The sequence below is a fragment of the Lagopus muta genome, chromosome 4 (assembly GCF_023343835.1).
Source record: "Lagopus muta isolate bLagMut1 chromosome 4, bLagMut1 primary, whole genome shotgun sequence".
NCBI classification, from domain to species: Eukaryota; Metazoa; Chordata; class Aves; order Galliformes; family Phasianidae; genus Lagopus; species Lagopus muta.
Window position 1 is genome coordinate 62,495,785 of NC_064436.1, and position 9,883 is coordinate 62,505,667.

The window sequence follows — 9,883 nt, forward strand, 5'->3', positions numbered from 1 at the left end:
CCTCTCACGTTAGAAAGGAATCCAAACCACGTAGGAACGCAGCTACAAAGGTTTCTTTTTGATGCTTGTGGCACAGAGGGCTGCCTCCCCACTTCAGTGGCACGTACTGACCCATAAAGACTCTGCCCCAGGCAACTTTTCCACCAGCCAGAATGTTACATTAATAAGGCTGCCCTCATAATTTGCAAGACAGCCTAGAGTCCAGCTTTTCTGGCTGACATTCAGATTTTAACCAACCTCCCAACCTTCTGTTCACCACTTCTGGCTTTCATCGAGCAGCTGCCAAAATACCCTCTATTTTCCAGTTGCCAGGCAGGCCAGAGGACAATTTGAGAGACTATCTTCCTCTAATTTGTGCTGCTAGCAGTTCTCTGCTCCTGGCTCCTGTCCACGTTGTTGCAGCGTGGGGAAACTGGAAGCTACTGGAAGGAGTACTGTCCCAAAAGTAACGAGTAAGTAGAGGTACAGGTACCTTACTGGGTCGCATTGCCCATCTCCATTAGAGATGGAGCAGCATCAGAGCGTGTCCTAGATCAACAGTAAAGCCTATGGCAGATGTAGAAGTGGAAGCATCAGTTGCCAGAATGGTTACTCAGTGCTATAATCACAAATCCTTTCCTTCCAGGAGAGAGGGAAGAAGCTCAGTGTAAGATGACCCACATAACTCAGCACTGGAAGGATTAGCACAGGTTCTCAAGGAGATGGAAAGCAGCGTGGGAAAAGCACAGCAGCAGCCACCCGGATACAGGCAGCAGCAGCAAAGAGACTGGGAGGGTCCTCTGCCAACAAGGCAAGTCCACCACCTCCTCTTGATGTATAAAAGATATAACTTACCCCTAGATTAAACATATATCTATATTAATCTGTCTCTCCACTCACACCATGTACTCTGCTAGATCTACAGAATGGCAATACACAGTTTAATAGAAGCTTTAAGGTTGGAAAAGACCTCTAAGGTAATCTAGTCCAACATCAAAAAAGCACCAGAACATTTTGCACTTGATCTCCCAAAGGACATTCACTTCCCTTGGGAAAGCTCTACAGAATTCACTGCTGCCAAAATAAACCAACCTTTCACCTACACTCACATACAAGGAAACAAAAAAGATTTATTTCACAGGTACAGTTGAGATCTAAACAAACATCTAAGACCATTATTCTTCACAAAACTGAATGCTTCAGTTATAACCAGAAGTATCACAAAATACCTTTGAAAACTCACCATCTCATAAGTTCTACTTTAAGCTCAAGAAGGGGTGGAAAAACAACCACCTTGCTATATGTAGTAGTGGTCAAAAAAATTATATTAAAAAAATTACTCTGGAATCAAAACAGAATTTCATGCCTTATACTGAATCTGTTCAAATCATTTGGAAACTCGAAGTCACAATTAAAAAATGAAGCAATTCTTTCATTTTTTAGAATTTTACCCAAAAATGATCATAATCTTCTGTAACCTAAAGAAAGATGACAGAAATGAAGAAACATGATTCCCTATCAGTTGAATCCTCCCACATTTCCCTTTTTATCCTCCCTTATCCCAAGTCCTCATGTTCTTCCAAATGACCTATGTCTGTCCTTGCTCCTCCATCCACCTGAGCACAGACCCATTTTAAACCTTCTTGCATCCCTCTAGAGAGACCTGCACCCTCTGCTTCTCTCAAGTGCAGGCAGTGAAGGAAATAAACAGGAAGAACTAGAGATCCATGTGCAGGGATGGAGCCACGATCTCACTGTGATCATAGAAACATGGTGGGATGGCTCACATGACTGGAATGCTGCCACGGATGGCTATGTCCTCTTTAGAAAGGACAGGCTGGCAAGGCAAGAAGTGGAGCTGCTCTTTATATGAGAGAGCAACTAGAATGTACTGAGCTCCACTTGGGGGAATGATGAACAAGTGAAGAGCTTGTGGATAAGAATCAAGGGCTGAGCTAACATAGGTGACACTGTTGTGGATGTGTACTACAGCCCACCTGACCAGTAGGAAGGAGCGGATGAGGCCTTCTACAAACAGCTGGAAGGAGCCTCACAATCCCTTGCACACAGAGGACTTTAACCTGCTATTTGCTGGCTAAGCAACACATCCAGGTACACAAAGTATATGCAGCTCCTGCAATACGCTGACGATAACTTTCTGATGCAGGTGGTGGAGCTGCCGATGAGGAGGGGTGTGCTACCTGACCTTGTTTTTACTAACAAGGGCTGGTCAGATGACTGAGGGAAGCTCGGGATGCAGTGATCATGAGAACGTGGAGTTCAAGAACTTGTGTGGAAGAAGCACAGCAATAGGTAGAATTGCTACCCTGGATTTCAAGAGAGCCAACTTTGACTACTTAGAGGTCTCCTATGGGTGAGAGTGTTAGAAGGTAAGGGGGCCCAGCACAGCAGGTTGGTGCTTAAGCACCACTTTTTCCAAGCTACTTTTTTTTTTTTTTTTTTTTTTTTTTGAGGGCAACAAAGCTGGTGAGGGGTCTGGAACACAGGCCATATGAGGAGAGGCTGAAGGAGCTGGGAATGTTCAGCCTGGAGAAGAGGAGGCTCAGGGGAGACCTTATTGCTCTCTATAACTTCCTGAACGGAGGTTGTAGTGAGCTGGGGGTCGGCCTCTTCTCTCGTGTCATTAGGGATAGGACCAGGGGGAATGGTTTCAAGCTATGGCAGGGGAGATTCAAGCTGGACATTAGGAAGTATTACTTTTCAGAAAAGGTGGTCAGGCAGTGGAATGGACTGCCCAGGGAGGTGGTGGAATCACCAAGCCTGGGGGTGTTCAAGGAAAGGCTGGATGTTGTGTTGAGGGACATGGTTTAGTGGGAGCTATTGGGAATAGGTGAACGGTTGGACTGGATGATCTCTTAGGTCTTTTCCAACCTTGGAGATCCTATGATTCTATGAAGCTCAAGATTGGTGCACCCCTAAGAGTAAGAAACTGGGGCAAGGTGGCAAGAGGCCTGCGTGGATGAGCAAGGAACTCGTGGACAAGATGAAAGAAAAGAAGGTGGTCCATTAAATGTGGAAAAATTGCCTGTCCACGTGGGAAGAATATAAGAATGTATAAGAATATAAGGCCTGTAGGTATGCAGCCTTGCAAAGGATGTAAAAGATAACAAGAATGGTTTTTTTAAAGTATGTCAACAGTAAAAGGAAGACTAGTGAAAACGTGGGTCCCTACTAAATATGGTGGCCTTGGTAATGGAATGCTGAGAAGGCAGAGCTTCTGAATGCCTTGTTTGCTTCAGTCTTTAATGCTAAGACTAGCCTTCAAGAATCCCAGACTCTGGAGGTAAGAGAGTGTCCAGGTAAAGGAAGACTTTCCCTAGGTTGAGATGGATCTGGTCAGAGAGCACATAGCCAAAATTAACACACGCAAATCCAAGGGCCCCATTAGGATGCACCCATTTGTGCCAAGAAAACTGACAGAGGTGACTGCTGAACCACTATCATCTTTGGAAGGTCCTGGCTAATGGGAGAGGTGCCTGAGGATTGGAGGACAGCCAACATCTCTCCTGTTTTCAGAAAGGGCAAGAAGCAGGACCCTTGAAACTATACAAAGCTCACCTTCATCCCTGGAAAGGTGATGGAACAACTTGTTCTGGATGCTATATTTAAGCAAATGGAAGAGAAAAAGGAGTAGTTAACACGGATCACCAAGGGCAAGGCATTTAACACCATCTTCCACGACATCCTTGTTATGAAACTTAAAAAATGAGGGACAGATCAGTGGACAGCAAGGTGGATTGAGAACTGACTGAGCTCAGAGGGTTCTCATCAGAGCTGCAAAGTCTGAAATGTGCCTTTTTTGAAGAAGGTCATCGGTATCCTGCAGTGTATTAAAGAGTGTGGGGAGATCCTCTCCCTCTACTCTGCCCTGGCAAGAACACACCTGGAGTGCTGTGTCCAGTACTGGGTTCCCCAGTGCAAAAAACGTAGGGATGTCCTAGAAGGAGTCCAGCAGAGAGCCACAAAGATGGTAAAGGGCATGGAGCATCAAGACAAGATGCTGGACAGCATGGACTAGTGGCTGGCAACCTGCCCATGGCAGGGGGGTTGAAACTAGGTGAACTTTGAGGTCCTTTTCAACTCAGGCCATTCTATGATTCTGATCTTCTGAATGAGGATAGACTGAGTAACCTGGGTCTGTTCAGCCTGGGGAAAAGATGAGTGAGGGGGAATCTGATAAATGTTTATAAATATCTAAAGGGAGGTGGGAGGCAAACAGATGAAGCCAGGCTCTTCTTGGCAGTGCATAGCAATAGGACAAGGAGTAACAGCCTAAGACTTGAACACAAGAAGTTCTGTACTAACATGCAGAAGAACTTCTTTATTGCCCAGAGTGCTTGTGGAGCCTCCTTCAATGGAAACATTGAACTCCAGACCCAGCTGCATGTGTACCTGTGCAACCCATTGCAGGGTTCCTGTTTTAGCAGGGGAGTTGGACTTCACCTCCTGAGGACCCTTCCAGCCCCTGTGATTCTGCGATCTGTGGAGCACAACTGTGTGACTTAGGTCATCATTAAGTGACATCAGGCACTCAGTATTCCTGAAGTAACTGCTTCACTACTTAAGGCTGGCTGAACGCAGCTATGTGTTCAGAAGCTGCAGTGACAACGTGAGGAACTAAGGCCCTGTGCTTCAGAAACACTTGAAGCTGTGCTCATTCAAGATTAATAAGCAATGCTGCGCTAGACAAGATTTTCTGGAAGAAGAAAAAGCACAACTAAGTATGCTGCATCTCTCGGTTAATGCACGACATTAGCAATGCCCCACTTCCCTTAATCTTACATGGAATGGATGTTTTGCATGCGAACATACTCTACAGACTTTCAGCAGTACTTCATAGTGACAATTAAAGAAACTGTATCATCCATTAGCAGAGAACTAAAGTCACTGAGTACTCTGCACCTTTCACCTTCACAGTGAGAACGCTGGGACAATAATTATATGCACAGTTCTAAGTAACCTTAAAAACACACAAACCAAAAAATCCAAACCAACCTACCAGAAAAGAACAGAAAAGCAGACAACCTTCATGTGCTCAGGGTTGCCCAAACACTTGCTTGTTCCATCTGGCAAAACTTCATTAACTAGAACAAAGCTGAAATTGTGTACCCGACCTTGTAGGATCTGAACCACAACCGAGATAAAACACACAGATAGCACCATAGAAATCTGACGCATAGATAGAAAAAGAAAGCAAATCTAAAATAAACCAAGTTTCCATTGCAAGTCAAATTATAGTTTCTTACCCCAAAGTTGTTTTAAAACACTTACTGCCTCCAATCAAAAAGATCTTAGCTAATTTGATTTTTCTCCTTATCTGTTGTGTTTGAATGGATAAGTACCAAGATTCAACCTACCTTCTGATGAGAAAGTATCAAAGATGCCATAAAGAGCTACTGATTAACTACTCCTTTACCACTCATGTTTTCCGTGGCTTCTTCTCAGCAATTCATGCAGGTACATGGAAGAAAAGCTCAAAACTCTAACATGTCTAACATGTTTTATTCCTTTTTTTTTTTTTTTTTTTTTTTTTTTTGCATTTCATGAGTCAAGATCAGAAAACAATACACAGCACATGCTATAAAAGATAGCAATTTAAAAAAGAAAGAAAACACAATGCATTTATCAATTACAAATTGAAAGCAATATTTGACCCATCTGAAGAGCATGGAAACTCCAAATCTGAGTTTTGAAGAGCTGTTCTTGATACTCCAGTTTTAAAAGTGACCTGAAATGTGCTCTTCTTCACATATTTTGATTTTTAATTAATCTGCAGGGAAGCCACTCAGCCGCCAGTGAAAGACTTTGAAGTCTCACTTGCGAACACAACTGGTCGGAGGTTGAGAGGCGGATCCGCCACTGAACAGTAAGTGCACCCAGAGCAGGAAGAGATCATTTCTCAAAACACAACCCAGGAAGCAAGGCTGGGCAGGTGTTCAAGCACTTCTTGTCCTCTTGAGCCACACCTACAAGGACAACATCTTCAGTTTCTTAAGGGTCAAAGAGCCAACCCACCAAAGCCTGCAAGCATACAGATGGCTGAGCCAGCCCAACCGGCAGCAGTTCCTCAAACTCAGCTCTGCTCCAAAATTCAGTTTGCCCTGAAATGATGAACAGATAAATTCTACGATTCCCCAAGTCGCAGTAATACCTGAACTGTACTCAGGACCTGGGCGGTCGGTCAGAACGCTAATCCAAAGCCCTTGTGACAAATGACATTACCCCAGCTCGTACCTGATTTGAGGAAACAGTAATTCTAGAAATGGTGCTTCCCACAATCTTTGCTCTTCCCTCTGCCCCCACAACTGTAACCACTAACTGCACTGAGACTGCTGGGCTGACAAGACTGCAGTAAACAACATCCTCTGACTGATGCAAACATTGCTTTCTTTCCTCAATCTGACCAAAGGTTACCAGGATGAATTTCAATAAAAAGCAGAAATTTATTGAGATGATAATGGATTTCGTCGAAGCCACGTTGAACATTCCATTCCATTACCTCTCCAAATAAAAGGGTAATTTTAAGGCCAAAATTACCATAAATGGAAATATCTGTACAATTTACACTTTTAAAGCATCACCATCCCTAATGAACAGAAGCTTTCCTCAACAAGTGCACTGCCATATGTGATTCACACTCCCAAACTTCCTTAAGCAACAGGTTTGTTCAGCTGCTATTCTCAACCCTATCGCAAAAAGAGCGCTCTTGCAGAGAAATGTTACATAAAAGGCAAGACTAGGCATAGATGAAATGCGTGAAAACTCCAAAACTCATGTAATTGAAGGACAGCTATTTAAAAGAAGTTAGAAGTTAGTGCTCTCGAATCTGTTAACACAGTTCTATGAGGTAATGGAAGACTTTCAGCCAGGTTCAGCAGATGTCAAATACCCTGCTCAGCAGAACCAGCAGCTTGTCTCCTCAATCGACTTTGAAATATGAAGCACCAATAACTCTAAGTGTCTAAAAGGCATTAACATCAGAAATTTAGCATTATTTTTAGTTTGCCACACAGTGAGGACACATGAAACACGAGAACACCAAGGCGACACTTGTTTGACATGCTTCCTCATAAAGGCATAGATAAGTTTTCTTTTTATTCTTCCCCTTTAAGCAGGAGTCAGTCACTGGACCGACACCAGGATTTACAAATGACTCAATCTTCACCACTGTTAGTTCTTAAATAGTTACAAAAACTACAACTCCAGAAAGTAGGAGATACATGGCTTACTGCCTAACCTCTCCAGATACAGAAGGTACTTGTCACACAGAAGTTGGATGCTTACTAGCAACCAACATGTTGAATGTGGTTCTCCTCATTTGAAGCCTCCCATTATAATATTTTACCTTATTTCTTTACAGAATTAGCCAATTGGAAATTCAGCTTTTTTCTTCCATGGTATTTCACAGAATGCTGGTAAAGGAGATTTGTTAAAAGCACTCCATGCTGGGAAGCCAGCCTTCAAAACCAGACTCAAATGGGGCAGAAGCAGCTTCATGCCATGTAAGCCTCTCAGTACTCCAATGGGTTTGGCCACATATTCTCACCAAATGACTTGATTCTGTACCTACAAAACATCATTCAACACCAGTGGTGAACCTCAAAGAATGACAACAGAGATGAGTCATTTTCTGCTGGAGACACTGAAAAACTGTCACAGAAAAATACTGATTCACTAAATGACCTTCTTCACTGCTGCATTAGTGAACCATACCCTAATGAACTCACTGGCAAATGCACTGGTGAAAGTGCTTCTTTCAGATGAAGCATGACATTCAGATTTCCCACATCACTTTTTATTCACCAACATTAAGTAGAAAACGCTCAGGCAGCACTACTGTTTTTGGCTAAAGAAGTATATCCCACGTGGAGCCTCATATAGAAGACAGGAAGCCAGCAAAATTACAGAATACCTAAACATGCAAGCATTCTGATGCACAGATGTAAAAGCTTTCAGTTCCTGCAAACTCTGAGCAAACCACCAGATTTAAATTCTGAAGCAAACTCCATAAGACATTATGTTCACTTAAGCCTATTTTTATATGATCACATCAAATTGGCTTGCTGAATATAAAGCCACCTGCTGCAGAATGAGGAGCCAGTCCGTTGTTGTATAATAACAAATGGGGTCAGAATACAACTCTAAAATTGAGAAACACAGCTCTTACATCAATCAATTTGACAAAAGAAATAGAAGTCTAAGTTTATATTTCTTTATTTTTAAAATTAAATCTTTATTCTATCAGTAAGAATAATACTTGGGACAGCTAGGAACTACTGATTTCCATCAGCACACTTGGTCATGTTACAAAGCCCAGAGATGTAAACAGTCTGTAAGCTCAAAAAAGGGAGATTTAGGTTGGATGAAAGGAAAAAGTCTTTTACATGAGGGCGCTGAGGCAGAGGCACAGGTTTCCTAGTGATGTGGTTGATGCCTCATCCCTGGAGACTTTCAAGGCCAGGCTGGATCAGGCCCTGGGGAACCCGATCTAGCTGCGGTGTCCCTGTTCACTGCAGGGCAGTTGGACGAAATGGCCCTCAGAGGTCCCTTCCAGCTCTAAGGAGTCTCTGATCCATGCTCAGAGATACCTGTAGCTTTCTACAAGGCATACAGAAATATCTGGCAGTTGTTGCAGCATGAGGATTCGAGAACCCACCAGCAGAAGGTAGGAGTGCTCCACAGAGCTCCATAGAGGTACGTGTCACCATAGAAAAACGGTCCCCTGAAACGCTTTTGGTACATAACACTCATGATCAGCAGCAACTTCCCAGAGAGCAGAAAGAAAAACAATATTGGCAGCACCTCGTGAAGATACCACCCAGTGCTCGTCTCAACACAACCGTGGGGATTTTTCCAGCCTGACCGGATCTCTCCCCCTTCCCTAATGGCTGGTTTCACCTAAAGACAACGCAGATTAACAACCAACCCTTAGAACGCCCCAAAGACTGCAGAGTATTTACGTGCGGAAAGACGTGCGACATCAAAAAGCAGACACACGGACAGGCACCGTTTTCCAGCAGAGTAAACAAAACAAGCGCCCGCCGCAGAACGGCCAGGTGAGGCAGAAGGACGGCGGGGGCGGCGCTGAGGGCATCGGAGCTGGAAGCAGCAGCAGCAGCAGCAGCAACTCGGCGCCCGGCTGACAGAGCTGCCCGCAGCCGCCGCATCCCGCCCGGATCGCACCTCCCGCCGCCGCCCCGCAGCGGGCTGCAGCAGCCGCGTTCCCACCCCCCGCTCCGGCCGTCTGTTTTCGAGGCGTCTCCACAACCCCCTCCCCTCCTCCTGAGGCCACGCGAGCCGCTACCGACGCCGCCCGCTTTTCCTTCTCCTGCCCCTCGCAGCCCCGCGCGCCTCCACCGCCGCCGCCGGCCGCGCCCCCGCCCGCCGCGGACCGTTAACGGCTGCGCTCCTCCGCAGCGCGCGCACGCCCCTCGCCTTCCTCCTCCTCGCCCCCTCCGGCCCGCCCCAGCAGCGCTCACCCGAGGGCGGATGAGAAAAAACGGCGGGCACCGGCGCGACGAAAGGAGAAAGACGGGGCCGCAACGGGCAACCTCTCCGCCGAGCCCGTCGCCTCCGCCACTGGCCCCAGCGCCGAGCTCCGCCCCCCCCCTTGGCCCCCGCCCGACAGGGTGCGGCTTCCCCGGGCCGCAGGCCAACAATCGCGCCGCCCATTGGAGGGCGCGAGCGCGGCGAGCAAGCGGCTCCGCCATTGGCTGGAGGCGGCCGCGGGGCGGGAGGCGCGTGAGGGGAGGCAGCGGCGGAGACCTGAGTCCGCGGTGGGGCGAGCGCGGCTGTGTGTGCCTGGCGTGGGTGCGGGTGGAGTTTGTGTGGAGATGGCTCGCTGTGGAATGGAGCAGCGCACGGCGAGAGAGAAAGGCAGCAA

The 9,883-nt window shown here is 46.1% G+C and overlaps 1 protein-coding gene across 16 annotated transcripts in view; it reads right to left on the reverse strand.

Moving 5' to 3' along the window:
- Positions 1 to 9,604, reverse strand: part of ADD1 (adducin 1) — a 57,708-nt gene extending 48,104 nt beyond the window's left edge. For 15 of the 16 annotated variants that reach the window (XM_048943410.1, XM_048943406.1, XM_048943408.1 and 12 more), the window contains exon 1: positions 9,480 to 9,604. The gene's annotated coding sequence lies outside the window, so the exon portion shown is untranslated. Of the gene's footprint in view, positions 1 to 8,960; positions 9,098 to 9,479 lie in introns of those variants that run through there. The other variant, XM_048943400.1, reaches the window with a different exon arrangement.
- Positions 9,605 to 9,883: the final 279 nt, after the last annotated feature.